The sequence below is a fragment of the Chelmon rostratus genome, chromosome 20 (assembly GCF_017976325.1).
Source record: "Chelmon rostratus isolate fCheRos1 chromosome 20, fCheRos1.pri, whole genome shotgun sequence".
Taxonomy (NCBI): Eukaryota; Metazoa; Chordata; class Actinopteri; order Chaetodontiformes; family Chaetodontidae; genus Chelmon; species Chelmon rostratus.
In genome coordinates, this window is record NC_055677.1 from 18,362,275 (window position 1) to 18,379,682 (window position 17,408).

Here is a 17,408-nt window from a genome sequence, read left to right on the forward strand (position 1 = left end):
ATGATAGTCAAATAGTGACATAGTGATCAGAGAAACCTTCCTATGGATCTTTACATAGAAACTGTCACTCACACCATCTGACGACAAAACAGCCAAGGGTGAACTGTACTTGATGAAATGAGACTCTCTTAACCAGACTGTTTAATCCTTGTTTAACATATTTCTCATTTCTCCTCTTTGTTTCAATACCAAGAGATGACTATGCCTGAATCCCTATGTAATGAATTGTACCCATGTATTGTCTGCTTAACAGATGGCCTCATTTTACTCCTGTACTTCTTTTGTATTTCCTCCCCTGTTCTGAAAGTTTTCGCAAAAAGCAATTGCAGCAAAAATCTTTCGGATTGTTTTTCAGGCTTTTGGTAATTGTGATCTCATCGAACGCTTTGTTGAGATGTACTGGAGCAATATTTAAGAGATACAGTGACTCCGCAGGCCAGGGCCACAGGCTGCTCCTCACCGTAAACCGTGCCATATTTTACATTAAGTATAAGCAGTCTCCTCGTCAGCGAGCAGCGAGCACAATAGCTTTATGTCTTCTCCTGCCATCGGAAATTATAGCAGGCGCAGGGAAGTGTAATCAAAGGCAGAGGGCCTCATAAAGTCAACAAGCAGTTTTATCTGAGGTCTGGCCCATATTGTTCTGGAATCAGACAGCCCTCTACAATATGCCACAGGCTGCTTTCATCGTCAATCATCCAGGATCTGGTGGTCACAGCCTACAGAGGATTAACCAGCTCTGTGGAGCTCCTACTGCACACACACAGACATGCACATCACTAACACACAACTGAACAGGTAAAGAATCATGAATCCAATCCTAATGAGCACTCTGCCAACTCGGCACAAATGAACGGAGGCCAGTTTGTGGTGCTCGCAGCATTTAAAAAGTCCACAGCAACGTGTCCCAGTTCTTGTGGACAACTCACAGGCCAGAATCACTGGAAGTAATTCCCACCTGAAGACGAGTGCCAATTAAAGGTGTTAACAGAGAGGTCGTCGGATTATCCAGATGAACTGGGGCCCTGTTTCTGCGAGGAGAAGGTGCTGTTGAATTTTCTAAATGTACTTTTTAATGCTTTAAGCAAGGGCTTTCCCCCTGGGGGCTAGGACCACACAATGGGGTAACAGGGTGAATCCGCATTCAGCTCATGAATCATCACGCACGTCTACATGAGAGAATATTACCCTCCTACTTCAGAGAGCGCTCGAAAAAAGGTGAGGAATCACTGATTTAAGCAATTCTAACATCACCTCACAGTCAAAGCAAAGACACAGAAATCTGAAAACATGGACAAATAACACCCAAACTATGGCTGACTGCCACTAGAGTTTCAGTAGCCACGTTCAGTGTTTCCATCTGTTGTCGAGCGAATTTTAAGCAAAATTTTGAAATGTTTTTAAACAAAAAAAAAAAAAAAAAAAAAACAGACAAAATCCATAAACTGGTTCGGGGTGAATAAGCAAAGTGTTGTTTCTCCAGAAGTTGGAGGTATAAGATATGTTGTGCATGGCTTTAATAAACAGAGTAGAAGAAGAATACTGAAAACCAGAAACAACGACTTGCCTTAGCCACCTGAGACAAAAATGGAGAGCGGAAACAGCTGATCACTCATGTATTATGCCCACTACATCAGAACTTACTACAAAATTTAGGATGTTTTCATAATTTTTGCCATTTGCACAAAAAAAAAAAACCTTGATGGAAGCACAGCTAGTGACCTGAATCTTTAATAGAAATTATACCTTCTTTCAAGTTTTTGCAGTAATTTGTATTTCTCATTGAGTGTGGACGTCATTAAGCCTTTATGAAGAATGCTGATTCATACTTTTGTTCTGATCATAAAGAGCTTCCAATGAGAGCCGGTGTAGTCGTGATCAAATTTACAATTTTTCCAATTCAGTATAGTCATGATCACAATTTATGTGATCAATCAAACTGCATCATATCCGTCCAATCAGAAATGGGCCAAAATAAAGGTCAGTCTCAGCCTCATTTATTGGTCTAACCCTACTAATAACCTGCGCTGACACACACACACACTCACACGCACACACACACAGACTGTATAAAGCCCTCCCTGGGCCTGAGGCCATCGATCATCTGGCTGTGGTCTGGGAGGAGATTCCCAGATAAAACAGCGCCTGAACAGGCAACAGATTGATGCTGACCTCTCCCTCCTCAACCACAGCAACAACTGCTGCCACTTCCAAGCACAATAAAACATGTCAGCCCTTCACTGCCAGATTCCTGATTCCAGCTGCTGAAATTTTAAGCTGTGGCACCGACATGTGACATGATGATTTGCATCCGCTGCATTGATGCGATGTGACAGGACAATCATGCGCCATAAATATCATGGCTCGCACCAGCAAAACAAAGAAAACGAGAAATACAATCATACATACGTGGCAAAAATAAAAGGAAAAAATAGATTTTCGAGAAATGCTTTGTACTGTAGATAAATATTTGTCAATGTTGCTCGTGTCTTACAGAGAGTGAAGGCCAACCAACTTTTTCATACAGAGCTCAGTCATCCTGAATTTATCATCCGTGATAAATCTAAAGTGGTGAGAGCTGTACTTCAATAGATAATGTCCCCACAGTCCCGTACAGAAAGAAAGACTGACTTGATGATAATAACTCTGCTAAATAATGGAAAGCAATTTTAGTTTCTATGTAAAAAAAAAAAAAAAACGAGTTTAATCTGCAGCTTCAGTGTGGATTTTGTCAGCCACTTTGTCATCGATCCAAACACCAGGATTTGAATAATGATGTTCTTTCAGCTGCTTTTTATTTGATGCACTCATATGGATCCCTGTTAAATTTATGTTTTTGCCTCTGGAACATATATTTGGTTTTTATCAGCCTCTAACACAAGCTCATAAGCATCAAAAACATCTAAAGTTATTGTATATTCTATGCTTAATAGTAAAACAATTGGTCTGGAGCTTCAAGGAACACCTTTTCTTCCAGGTAACAATTTAGATTAGAGCATTATCTTGTCTTATACACCATTATCAGTCTAGGAGGCAGTTACTGAACCATTTGTGAGCACTATAACTAAATTCTTTGGCATGGAATGATGTAAATCATCGAAAAGTGCCCCAAAATGTCTTTTACTGTTCTCAGCAGATGCAATATTGTTTAATACAAATGATATTGCAGAAACTGTACTATGTTTGCTTTTTTTCCTGAAGCCAGACTGGTGTGAGCTCAACAGAGCTGCTGTTTAACAAAACCTTCCAGGTGTTGTAATTAAATGCAATAGCTTTGTAATTGGCAGTAACTTATTTCCAGGCTTTATGCAAAGGGAACATGTGCAACTTTCTGGTCTTTGGGAGTTATCCATAGTAAATCGTTAGGGTAAAAGTATGTGTTGTATATTTGCAATGATAGGAGCAGAGACTTTCAGAAAAACAAGTCCAGACTTTCTTCTCTCAGTAGTTTTCTTGGGGGTCGGTGGCCAAAGGCGCTTCAGCAACTACACGGTAAGAAAAAAGTTTGAGGCTGAGCTGATGCTACACTAAAGGCAACAGGATCATTTTTATGGTTTAATCTACTGAACATTTGCTCACAATCCATGATTATCAAATGTGCATCTTGATGAGCCCTTGCTGATTCCTTGAAAAAAATTATTATTGACACTCAATAGCTGTTTGAAGGATCTCAAGATTAGAGCAACTCGCTCCCCTGTCCTGTTTCTGGTGGTGCTGTGGCGTGGTGTGGTGTGCTGTGATGTGGCAGGCCTCTAAACCATCAATTAAACTATTAGACTAAGAGCGGAAAATGAGGAATTATCCGCATCAGTTGTAATGATTCGTAATTGCTGGCTAGCATTAAGAATTTGTCTCCCGATCAACTCTGCAAAGCCAAAACCTCCCCGTCTCCCACTCCCTCTGTCCCTCCATCTCTCTGTCTCCATCCAACCTTACAGATCTAATTTGGTGGCTTCAGACTTTCTCATGACTTTATTAAAGGATTTTTCAGATCTCCACTTTTCTTTTACTCTGAGTGGTTCAGCTACACAGGCACAGGCTGGGGCGGCTGTAAATTAGATGACTCGATATCACATCAAAACCGATGAAGGTGGACCCCGAATAGCAGCGGCCTCCTTCTCTCTACTCATCTCATCTGTTGTCGCTCATCGGCCCTCTAAAACCAGCAGTGGGAAGCAATAATAGGACCTTGATGTCACTCACTGGTCGAGCCTTTTAAAGGATGTGCTGTCCTTAAAAACCCTCTGGTTTGATAAACATTTAGATGAAAGGCAAGTGGGTGGTGGCCAATGGGAAGCTGCTTGATCAGTCTTTTGTTTCACTGGATGCAAGCTTCCCATTCTGTGTAGAGGAGAGAATAATAAGATTTGGGTACAATTTAGTTTCAATATTTGGATACACTTATGCTGTGGCCGAGGCTGCCTGTCAGGTTCACAGTGAAAATTGGTAAAATTATGACCAATACTGCCATTATAAAAACTAAGGCAAAGCATGAGGAAGCTAAGATGGTGTACCCTAATTTGCCTGATATGTATGACATGAGTTAAGCTAACCCTTGAAAAAAACTTGTCTTTTAAAACTGAAATGTTGGCCCTGTCAACTACCAGTTGATTCTGACGAGGAAGGCAATGCCTTGAAACGCAGACACGATTGTTGTCCTCTGAATAGAGGCTTGTCTTTCACTTCAATTAGTTTCTCTTGGAAAGTATGACACTCGGCATCTTCTTCTCTTCTCAAAAAGTCAGTCGCTACATGCGTGTTGTGTTCGTGGACCACATTAAAGAACATGCAAATCTTCCATTTTTTTATTTTCTTTTTTTCTTATGGCCTGGAGGCCAAAGGGTCCCCACCCCAGCATTGCAGCACTGACAGACGGCAAAATGACCTCAATCTTTCTTTGTTTCTGTGTTTCTTTTGTTGGAGATAGTTTTGTTGTGGTTTCACAGGCTTGGCTGTCTGACAGCATATCATCCCTATAGTTTTGCACCTTTGCTTCTCTTTGTATCTCCCCGCCTTGTCATAAAAGGGTGGTCCTCTGCAATTGGACGCTCCAATTTGTCAACTCAACAGAAAATCCTCATTGGCACATGAGTTTGGAGCAAATGGTCTCTCTCTGGAGGTTACATGAGGTTCCCATGAGGTTACACTCAATCCTACCGGTTCACACCACTAATTGGACATTTCAGTGGGCTGGTTAAATTGGGCTCTCTTGGATATGCAGCTCATGCATATTGAGAGCTGTCCCATTCTGCATACAGGTCCCACTTAACCCAACATCACTGTTGATGGGTTGTCCAATCAGGGCTGATCCTTAATGACTGACCTTTCTTGGGAGAACTGCTTGGAGGTCCCTGAATCAATCCTTCATTTCACCACAGAAACAACCCAGACCACACTGGGTTCCTCCCAACCCACACTGAACCACACATATAAACACAGAGACCGCAGACACACAGTCAGAGCCATAACAAGCTAAGGTGAGAGATACTATGATTCTGGACCACTAATTCTGTCTGACCACAAATAACCTAAATAACTCTGCAACATCACTTCTCAGCCTACCCGTCTCTCTTTATTTGATCTCAAAGTGACCTCACCAGACTTCTTTGGTTTCAGTGGCATCCTGAAAATCAGCTCCCACAAGAGCATGCAAGCAGAGGAGTTGACTCAAGGGAGGAACTTTAGTTCAATTTCAGCCAAGAAAAGCCTGTTATGATCAGAAGACCTTCCAGGAAGTGGGGGACAAGACCTGGTACTACAGCTTTACACAACCAGCATGACAACGTCTCTCCAGGAAATCCCTGCCTCATTGGTCAGGACCCCACAGAGTAGTGGACAAACTCTCCCCTGTGGCATATCAGATCAAGACAACCAGGGGATCCCATGAAGCTTGTCAGTGATGAAACATGAGAAACCTGTTGATACTCTAATGCTTCACCAGGCCCCATTTGTATAATTCATTTTCTAGAAATATATTGTCCATGCAGAGGGAGGAGGTCCAGATTCCAAATAGATTTTGTTTGAAATGACTCTTAAAAACATAAAAAAAAGCTACTGACAAAAAGTTGATGCGCTCCCTTCACATCTGTCTGTTGAGATGGTCCATGATGATTTCAGCTGCTCAGTTTCCATCTGTCGTCAAGCCATGTACAGAAGCAGGCTTCAAAGCTAGATCAGGAGGTAAAAGCAACACCTGAAGAACATCAGTCAGGCTTTATTCCACACTGCTAATCATCTAAAGACAGCGATCACCTGGATTACTCTGAAGAATCTGATGACTGACTGATGATTGTAAGTGTAAGTTTGTGAGTAGTAAAATATACTAATAGTATGAAGCAGGCAAGGTGAGAGGGAGACATCCACAGAGAGAACTGAAATTGAAATAGCTTTCGTGAAATTCCTCATTTTGGTACATTATTACGTTTCTGTGCTGACTCAGTTAGGTGAGAATCTCTCATATCATTTATCTGTAATTTGCAGGTGTTATTTCTAACTTTTTAAATTAATATAAGGGTTCTGTTGAGCAGTTTAGAAGTCAGAGTATGTAGATATTGTTTTTGCCTTTGTGTTTTTATGAGGAAGCACTATAACTAGGTTCAGATAAATTGCAGTTTTCACTGAAGCTAAAGTAGAATATAATACTTACTTGTAGGGTATTGTAGGATGTTTTTGCATCCACACGGCTTCATTTTCATGACAGTAGCTAATCGCTGCTGGATTTGGTAGGTGGGCTGAACCAGGTTGTGAGACAGCTGCTCCGGTGAAAAGAGAGAACAGGGAACAAGTGGGGGTGAGTGCCCACATGAAGGAGGGTCATCTGCGAAACAGATAACATGACTTAACGCTTTCAATGCATACGCTGCCATCCTCCATTGTCACTAACTAAACCCTTTAATGGCCTTCTCAAACATTTTGAGCTGTGACATCTTGTTGAAAATGACTCTTACACAACTCAGCCCGACCAAACGTCTCTAGCACTTGAAGTTGAAGTCTAGTTGAGTATATATATATATATATATATATATATATATATATATATATATTGTATATCTATCTTCTATCTTCTTCTATCTGAAATAATAATATCAAATGTGAATATGTACAGTCCTGCTGAAAGGTTGCATCAAGATTGAACAACATGGCGGCCGCCAGCTGAACAGTACACTGCAATGTTTTCTGAAAACATTTTAGGTGAGAAATAAGCAATGTGGTAAGAGAATCTTACACTGCCTAGTTTGACAGTTTGATCTGATGTTCGCGAGCCTGGTGCCCACTGTTTCCCATTATCACTCTCACCTCATCCAGCTCTGACTGCTTTCATGGCCTTCAGACTGATTATAACTCTGTTCTTCTGTGGATTCTTGTGCTTTTATAAAGAAAACAGAGAACTCTTATCAATGTGTCTGAACCCCTTGCAAGGCCATAATCTTGCACTCTCACGAGCAAGCTTGCTTCAACGATCTTTATTTCAGATTCCCATCACAGGATCCATTGATTTGACACCCGCCAACGTGTCCAATGTCTCTGCACCTTAAGAGTAAGAAAGATGTTGTATTCTTTGTGAACATAAAAGACAGGACACTACTGTTGGTATTTCAAATACGTCAAGGCAACTGGCACGCTGCAGCTAAAAGACTGTTGTGGGCAAAATATGAAAGGCCTGAACACAGCTAAATTTACTTCTGACATGCCACAATGAAACCAGAATCCTTTCAGATGGTGTCACACTGTCAGAAACTTTTTCACATCAAACCCCAATGGTTCGCAGTGCAGGCATCTGTTGCATTGACATCACACATCCTTTTTATTCATTATTTTTCTACACCTGTTTTCACAGATTTGCAACGGAGATTTTCAAGTTAATACTGCATGACTTTGTAATTTACTTCCTTCTTTTTTACATGACAATGTCTGTTTTTGCCTCTAAATTGCTGTTAAAAAATGTTCTTGCTCTTCTTTGTTTCCAATGTTTCTGAATGCTTTTGACTTCTTATAACTACCGTCAGTGTCATTACAATAAATCTGTACAATGGTGCTGATGTAACTATGATTGGCTGCAGGGGCAGTTAAAGGCCATGGACTAAACAGGTAAGACGTGACCTTTGTGAAGATTTACACATCCAATCAGCAGCTAGTCAGAGTCATTAATTAGAATTACTCGCCTTATTGTAACTCAACTCCAGCCACATCACTCCATGTTGTTTAAAGAGTACTTTCACTCCGTGCAGTTATTAACTGCATTATGCTGTAAATTAACACAGGTCTTTTCTATTAGGCTGTTTTAATCATTTTGTGGTACAATCTTAAAGCTGTGACTTTATCAGCCACCGTATCTCTTTGGTTCGTGAAGACCATCACAGGGTAGATGAATACAATTATTTTTTCTGTTGTCTTTAACTTCCAGTCTTCAGCCCCAACCGATGCTGAATGAAGTGACATCACTTGAGGATGTTTATCATACCTCACACAGCTCCCTCTGGAGACAGCAAAGGCTTTGTACAGCATGCAATAAGATAAGTGTCATGTCCCGCCGTGTCTGATGTGTCTGTCCACAGTGTTTAGTCTTGTCGGGCACTTCCTGTTTTATTGTGAAACCCTAACTCTCCTCTCGTTTCAGACCCTGACTTCCTGATGTGCTTCCCGCTTGTCTGATTGTCTGCCCCGCCCTGATTGTCTCCACCTGTTCATTGTTACCTCATGTATATATAGTCCGGTCTCCCTTTGTCTTGTGCCAGATTGTCTTGTACGTCATGTGCCCCGTCTCGTGTCTTGCTATCTGTCCTGCTAAAAAATATCTACGTAGTGAATTACCTTTGATACCTTAGCGTCCTTAGTTCTCTTTTGAAAGCCTTAGCGATTTTTGTTCTGGTTTTTGACACATCTCTGAGCCCTGAGTTTTGCCTGTATCGCCTTCTTGTTTTTTTGTTAATAAATCAGCCATAGCGCTCGCTTTTTGTTGGAACTGTGTTTGGTCTCCTGCATTTGAGTCCTGACTCCTTTGAGCCCTTGGGCTTATCAATAAGATAAGATAAGATTAAAACAAAACTTTATTTATCCCACGCCAGGAAAAATTTAATTGTTACAGGCAGCAAACAATAAAAGATATACATAGGAAGACAAAAAATGCTATAAAAAAGGTACACAGAACAATAGAATAGACAATCAGGCATGTAAATGTACATTACATACAAAGAGTATGAGAATACTGCTGCCACAAGAGTACAAAATGTATGCTTCCTTTAGATTAATAAGAATAATAAAATCGTGTTAATACTATTGCACAGAAGAAAAATAGAAAACAGTAAAAAAAAATGTAATATTGCACACTATGTAAATGATATGAGGGTATGTTGGCATAAACGACAAAAAAACAACAGATATGTGTGGGACCATGACCTAATGTCATTTTTAAAGGTTCACAAAGAGGAAAAAGCAAATCGCTAGCCTCATCAATTGTACATCCGTAGGAACACACGATTGGCCAAACTAGTGACAGAAAAAAAAGATGAGAAACACACAAGAAAACACTTAAACAAAGAAAAATGGTCAGAGCTGCCGCAACAGGGAGCCACTCGTGCGGTGCCATCTTAGTGATCCCCAACATCTGGAAACATGGTGATATGATGTGTAAAATATGTGCAGTTTGCCTTTAATTTGACAAGTGCTTTGGAGACTTGAGGACTACAAATGTCTCTGTTGCATTTTAAGGATAAAAACATTGTTGTATTTGAAATAAAAACTCTGGTTCAGTGCAGACTAAAATTGATCGCTGGCAATTATTCATGGAAACTCTTGTCCTGTCCCAAAAAAGAAAAATAGAAAATGACTAACCAGAAGTCAATGCCAGACTGCAGAAAATGACCATTCAGTCGTAACATTAAGTTAAGTTGTCAAAGAAAAGACTGCTGACAGGGAGCATTGGGGTGGCTAATGTGCCATGTAACTATCCAGTCATCCACTTCTTTCCCACAGTCTCTCTTTACTGTGAGGCTCTGCCACCACACCCCCACTGTTCTACCATTCTTCTTCCTTCCTCCAACACGCCATCCATGCACTCTGCCAATAGTAAGTACTCCCCTCTTCCTGGCAGGTTGCCTGATGCTACAAGACTTTGATCTACTGCCTCCTTTTTAACAAATTCCCCATTTCCTGGTGGAGCTGAAGGGATCGAAGGAGTCTGGGGAGGAGGAGGAGGAGGGGGAGGCACCCACAGAGGGAGACAGAGTGGGGGTGAGACAAATGGGCAACAGAGGAAAGATTGAAAGAGAGCTGGTGGAAGCCTAAAAAAATAAAAACTGGTCGCCAACAAAGCAGCCTTTTTTTTTCCCCCTCTCCCCTTCCTTTAGCCACCTCCTCTTCTTCTTCTCCCTCAGTTTCTCAGGGATCATCAAGCCACAGTGTGGCAACATTTCAGAGTTGGCTGCTTATTGGAAAGCTGTCTGCCCACGTTGATGCAGCCCTTCCTTAACTTCCACACCACACACTGGATATGAAAGTAGCTGACTGCAGCTTCCCTCATACGTTAACAATCTGAGAACTGAACAAAAAGTTTGTACTGGCAGCAAACAAAGCTCAGAGCTGAATACTTTACTTTGTACTTGCTCAGTAAAGTCCATTACTCACAAAGTAGTGACACATGTGGGTGTTGAAAGTGCACTGGTAAGGGTGATAGTAGTAACAAACATGAGCACACAGCAACAGAAAGATGGTTTTGAACTCCAGCACTCTGCTATTTTAACAGAGAATAACTAATAATGGAAAATGGAAAAAGGGCAAATGTAAAATAATATGAACAGAACATCTTAATATGAAGTTAGGACATCTATTTACCTCATTTTACCTTCTGAAGAAAGAACAAGGCCTTTATCTGCAGCAGGCTCGCATACGCAGGAGACGGGTGTTTATTTCTCCTTTTTCAATTTGCTGCGCAAACACTTCCTCCATGTTTACCTGTTGTCTTCATAAATTCAGGATGTACATTTCCACACCACTAAATCCATCAGTACAGCAACAGAGTCATGTCACTCTGCTGCTCTCACTTTTTCTGCTTTAACAGAAATGCAGTTTTCATTCAGCAGTTATCGCCAGTTGCTCCATTTTTTTCCCCCTTTTTCGTTTGCCATTATGCTCTCATCAGTGTAACTTGATGCTTTCTGCAAAAATGTTGCACGTTAAAAGCCTCTCAAAGCATCGCAAAAGATATGTTTCCTGTTCTTGGTGGACTATTAATCTGAAACACCTGCAGAAGTGTTTCACTGACAGCAACTTTGCCACGTCCGATTAATTAAAGCAATGGCAAAATAGAAGCAATTGGAAATGTTTCATGAATGAAAACGGTGGTGAATAAGAAATGGCTGAATTTACCATGTGAGATATTTGTTAATTACTTTTTGATGTCCGTCCAAAATCAAATCGCACAAAGTGGTGCTGACTGTCCCCCTCATCTTCCACATTTTTTAGCGTGCGGTCGTCTTGTTAAAAAGCTTTATTGGAATTGTCAATAGACAGGGGTCTAGTGTTTATGTTCAGTGAGCAGCAACGTCATGATCCATCGATCAAGCATGAGAAAAGAAGTCATACGTTTTAGTGCTGAGAGGCGGATTGAAACGTGTAGTGTGAGTCCAATAAACAATTAAATACAAATGTGCCTTGTCCAGTCATCTTTGGGCTGAGTCAGACAAGTTTTGGAACAGCATGTAAAATTTATTTGCAAGAGGCTGGTCCGTCAGCACAGCGGGGATGCCAGCACAGGAAGCCCTTGCCATAAGAGGCAAGGCACTGTACTGGCCAATCATATTCATACAAACACACGTTCTTGGTGCTGGTTTCAGGTGGATGATGTATTTCTACTGTTTACCTCGCGATTGTGATCACGAAAGCTGAAATACTAGAACTGTACAACCCAATGTGAGTATTAAAAAGCTGTTTGGCAGTGTCTTGGCTCCTGATAAGCCTTTAAATGCATGGACTTCATGCATTAACTTGTGCTACTGGTACCTTAAACAACATCCCCCAACAATAAAGCCCACTGCGCTGTTTTAACGCAGGGCTAATTTTGATCTGAATCCATACCAGTGTGACACATGGTGTCCTAAAAAACTTCAACGTTAAAAGGGCTTTTTTAAAAGGCATCATCCAGCTTTAGTAGCTATGAATAAAACATTCACCTGTGGAACCTGACGTTTCTGCTGCAGTGCCACCAGGTTCTGAGACCAGTGCAGCCATTTGCACAGTGGAGCATTAAAAATCGGCAGAACTTCACTCAGGTTGTCCACCTCTGTTTAAGGCTTTATGTTTATGTTTCATCATTCATTTGCGAGTCAGATCCATTTGATGTGTCCTTTTGTCTCAGTACCATCTAAAGGTGAAACCTTTTCCAAATAGAAAAGATAGATGGTGTGATGATGTGACCGCCATCCATCTTCCTTCTTCTGTTTGGTCTGAGGTGACAGGAGAGCTACCGTAGCTTCCTGCCTTAAATGTATTTGGCTGCAAAGCAGAGGAGAGAGGGACTATATGTCTCTCGCAAAACAGATATACCCTGATGGGGCACTATACTCTTCATATTTTATTGAAGCCATCATCTGAGTTGAGTAAACATATTAGCGTCTACATTATTAATTCCAATTTCTCTTGGATTCTGTTTGTTCGCTCCCAACCCTGTATAACTGAGGTCAAATTCTTCCTCTATGGCAAACATTGCCACTACGCTCCCTCATGCTGGAGAGAGAGAGGGAAGCACGGCCAGAGACACAGTAAGAAAGAGGGGCACGGGGTGGAAGGAGGTTAAATACAAACTGTTTCAAGGAGAGGAGATGCGGGCTGACTGTGTGTGAACAGTATCTGAAGCTTTTAAAACCCCAATTTACTGTACTGACAGTTTAGAGTGCAGTTCACAACACAACAATTTCAACTGTGTGCACACTGGTTGTGTGGTTGCAGTATTTACCACAAAAAGCCATGTACTGTTCACTAGCCACGAGTGTACAGAGTGCACCTGTTCTCTTTGTGTGGCAGATCGGACATGAACTAATAACAAGCTTTTGCAGGAACTCCAGTTCCTTCTCTTGTTTTTTTCTCTCCAGCTGCTCCTGTAGTTCATAGCTAAGTTCAGTCGGTCCATCATTTTTGGTCCAGAGTGAAATGTCTCAACAACTATGTGTTGGATTGGCATGTACAGGCTCTCGTGGTCCCCTGTGGATGAATCCTCCAGACTTTGGTGATCCTGTGTATCCTTAGTGTCACTTAGTCTCATTAAGTGAGATGTGTCAACAACTAATGGATGAGCTGTCATGAAATCTGAAGTGAAGGTTTTGCATTTTGGCATATATACAACACGTTTCTCCGTTCTCAGGTGATTTCTGAACTTTTCATCAAGCACCATCATCAGGCCAAAATTTCAGTTTGGTCAATACTTTGGATTAAGTGCCTGCAAACTAATTCCCATCATTCTTAGCTGTACTTGTTGTTGTTGTTGTTGTTGTTGTTGTCTGAATATCCAGGCCCTCAGGGGTTAAACCCTACTGTGACTCTGGTAATCCCCTTACTTTCATCTAGCGCCACCATGAGGTTGGTAGTTGTTGATTTTTTTTTTTTTTTTTCTTGCTCAGACTGACAAGTTATGACATTAAATGGATGGATTGCTTGGATTACATTCATGTTCCCCACAGGATCAAAACCGCCGTCATCAGACACTGAGGCTTGGCCTTTACCAACGTGTGTTCTGAACAAGCATTCCACTGTGCACCTATTGTACTACATGGAAATTGAACTTTACCACTTGGGTGAGAAACATCTTGCATAGCCTCATCAGTCACTATTTTTTGCAGGTCGTCGCATAAAGGAGCTACCTGGACCAGATCCTGCTTCAAAGGCAACAGCCTCTGTTGCTGTGCTTGTTACTCTATGTACTGCACTGAGTTGTAGTACTTAATGTTGTTTAAGGTGTCACTTTGTTTCCGAAAAGACATCCTATATCAATAATTGTAGAAATTAACACCAATCATCAATCAAATAGAATTTGCATTACTAGCAGTTTTACAAATACGTACTTCAATAATTTCCTTTGATTCTCCGAAGGCTGGTCAGTGACTGCGGATTAAAATGCAGCTAATTTACATGAAACACAGTTATGTAAATTATCCTTCACATATAAACCAGTAGAATTAATTAAGGAGAGGGAGGATTTCATGTTATTGTTGTCTTTAGTTGCACACTAAAGGTTGCTTGTTCTGGGTTCTTTCTATTTAGTAAATACATTTAATTCTTAGGTTTCCACCATTATTTCAACATTATTTGTGTGGCATCTAATCAGAAGGTTGCATTAAGGACTTCATGGAAAAAAAACTAATTAAATATATACAAAATACAATTAGTGTTAATTATATTAAAAGTGGAAAACACAATAACTGTAACAACTGTATTTTCAATAAAGCGTAATATTACGAAAAAGTGGTGCCAGTATGTGTGTGTCTGTGTGTGTGCTAATTCATCCACTGTGATATTTCCTGTGCCTGCATGATTGTGTCTCTGCATGATGGTGTAGATAATCCCTCCCCACCTCTTCAGCTCATTTAAAAAGGTCTCCAGCTCTCTGTTGCAAGCCCCAAATGAATCACTCACAATTAATTACCCCGCGAGTGCCAAAAGAGTCTGCAGCCCCCTGCCACCACCCATGGGGCCTTGTCTAACCGTGGTGGGTCTAATCTCTCACTGTGAGACCGGATATACCATGTCCTACTCAGAGGGGGTCGGTGTTTGTCCCGGTCAGCTGGGAACTGCTGCCCCCTCTCTCCCCCTGCTGCCAGATCTGTCTGTTAAGACAAGATAACAGATGATAGCGTGGCTGATGCAACAGCCAACGCCTGCTGGGAATGGCTGCTGTTGAGTAGATGGATACAAACGGCCCTCTCAGACCTTATCCTTCTCACATTTTCATCATGGTTTCTTATTCTTGTCAAGTCAAATCCAAACAGAAACATGATGCCTGTCAACATGCTAACGTTCCATCCAATGAGTACTCAGTAGTCCCTGCTACATTATTACATGAGCACTCAGTATGCGTAGGTCAGACCACACCCAACTTCAAACTCTGCCTTCATTTAATCTCAACTCCACACCTGTGAAGTTTCATAACTGCGACAGGCCGACAGACTTATTTCCAACATACTGAAACTCATCTCAGTGGTAGTTTCCACTACCGTAGGAGTCTCCAGGACAACATTTTGCCATGATGATACACACACACACACACACACACACACACACACACACACACACACACACACACACTATGTGAAAATAACACCAGCCACAGTGTCTCCACTGGTAACTAGACTCACACAGAGCAATTGGTGTACACTCACACAGAATTGTGTGTCTCCTGTACTGTCGTTACAGTGAGTGTGGTCTAAGAATGGTGTAGTCTTCTCATCCATGCATGTAACATGCTGCAAGATACAATTGCAGAGCAGACAGATCCGCTGGCTTTTCATTTCAGTTTTCTTTTAATGATCTCCTTAATGTACTCGATACAGAAACACAGTCTCCTGGGTAAGCTGACAATAATGGAGGTTTTTGGTATTACATCAGTGGATTTTTTTGATAAATCATGTGTCTTTCAGACATTTTGAAATGGTGGATGACTTTAAATATGACAGTATCCGTATGCCACAGCCTTCATTGCTATGCAGGAGCTCAAATCCTGAGCACTACATGACTGCAACTGGGAACAAAACACAGGACTGTTACCAAATTCAACGAAAAATTGACAGCACATGTGAAGTGAAGCGATTTATACCTGTTAAATTTTTTTTCAGGTTTCTACAAACCATGATTTTCAGCTTCCATTCACTTTTAGCAGCACATAACAGATATCAGAACCAAACGTTTTCTTGAGGTCTACCACTTTGGTCCAGGCTGAAATGTCGCAGCAACAATTGGATGAATTCCAACTCAATTTGCTGCAGACCTTCATGATCCCTGTAGGATGAATCATATCGACGTTGGTGATCCCCTGACCTCTCCTCTGCACCACCAGCAGGTTGCAATGTTTTGGTTCGGGGTGAAATGTCTTAAAAACTACCACATGGATTGCAATGAAATGCTGTATAGATTTCCATGCTCTCCTCAGGAAGAATTGTGATAACTCCTGGTGATCTCCTGACATTTCATCTAGCGCCACCATCAGGTCGACATTTTCACCAGCAAGTGCCAGCAAAACTAATTCCCATCAGCCTCAGCAGTACTTTGTGTTCAATGCTAATTAGCAGATATTAACAAGCTAAACTAACCAATGTTAGCATTGTCATTTCAACAAGCTGACATTAGTGTTGAGTTCGAAACACCGCTGTGCAGTCGCAGAAAGCTGCTAGCATGACTGCAGAGTTGTAGCCTTGTTATGTACAAAGACTTGTACCTTTATCTTTTTATCCTTTGTTAATGATTGGAGAGAGTTTGATGACCATCTAAAATTGTCTATACAAGACACCCAAAATAACTTCTCCCACTTCTCGACTTCACTTGAATTGAAATTATTTACAACCACTGTTGTGTCCTAAGTCGAGACGTTACCTAGGATACCTAATACCTGGCTTTCAGCATCTGCTGCCGTTGAGCAAGGCACTTGAGCTCCAAACTAATCCACTCTAGTTGCTCAGCAGCTACTAGCAGCAATGTGTAGCAGCAGTGCTGCTAGTGCCCGTGCTAATGTGTGTTTCTGTGTGTGGATGGGATGAATTTTTAATGATCCTCTTGGAAAACTGAGTCACAGGGTCAATAATAATAGGATACAGCAAAGGAAAAAAAAGAATCTAATGAATGATAAGTATGAATGAATCACGGCATTATAAGGGTGTGCAGAACAGGAGCAGCATAGCCTAATGAGACTGAAATTGAATATAAAATTGGGTGTTATATGAGATTTGTACGGTAAATCTGTGGTTTATGATGCATGTGTGATATATGAGATGCAGACAATAAGTTTAAAATGATCATATCAAGATGTCTTTAAGAATACGCACATATGCATCTTGTCCCAAGCTGTTCTTATAATGCAAAACCCAGCGTGGGCAGTGCTGATGTTTAAAACCCTAGCCAAGAGGGAGAAAAAAAAATAAAACACTGATTTATTCTTTTATGTCTGACTCCTCCAACAAAAACAAATTGAAAGGAAAAATAAGAATAGAACGGGGAAGGAAAAAAAAAAATCTGTGTTGGACTACCAGCACCTCGGGGCAAGAGAGATCTGTGGTTTGTGCATGTGCTTTGAATACAGAGCGCAGGCTGCAGTAATGGCTGCCAGAGCACAGGGAGGCGGACGCACAACACACATGCACATGTGCAGTGATATGCATACGCAGTTGCACACACACACACACACACACACACATACACACACACATGCCTTG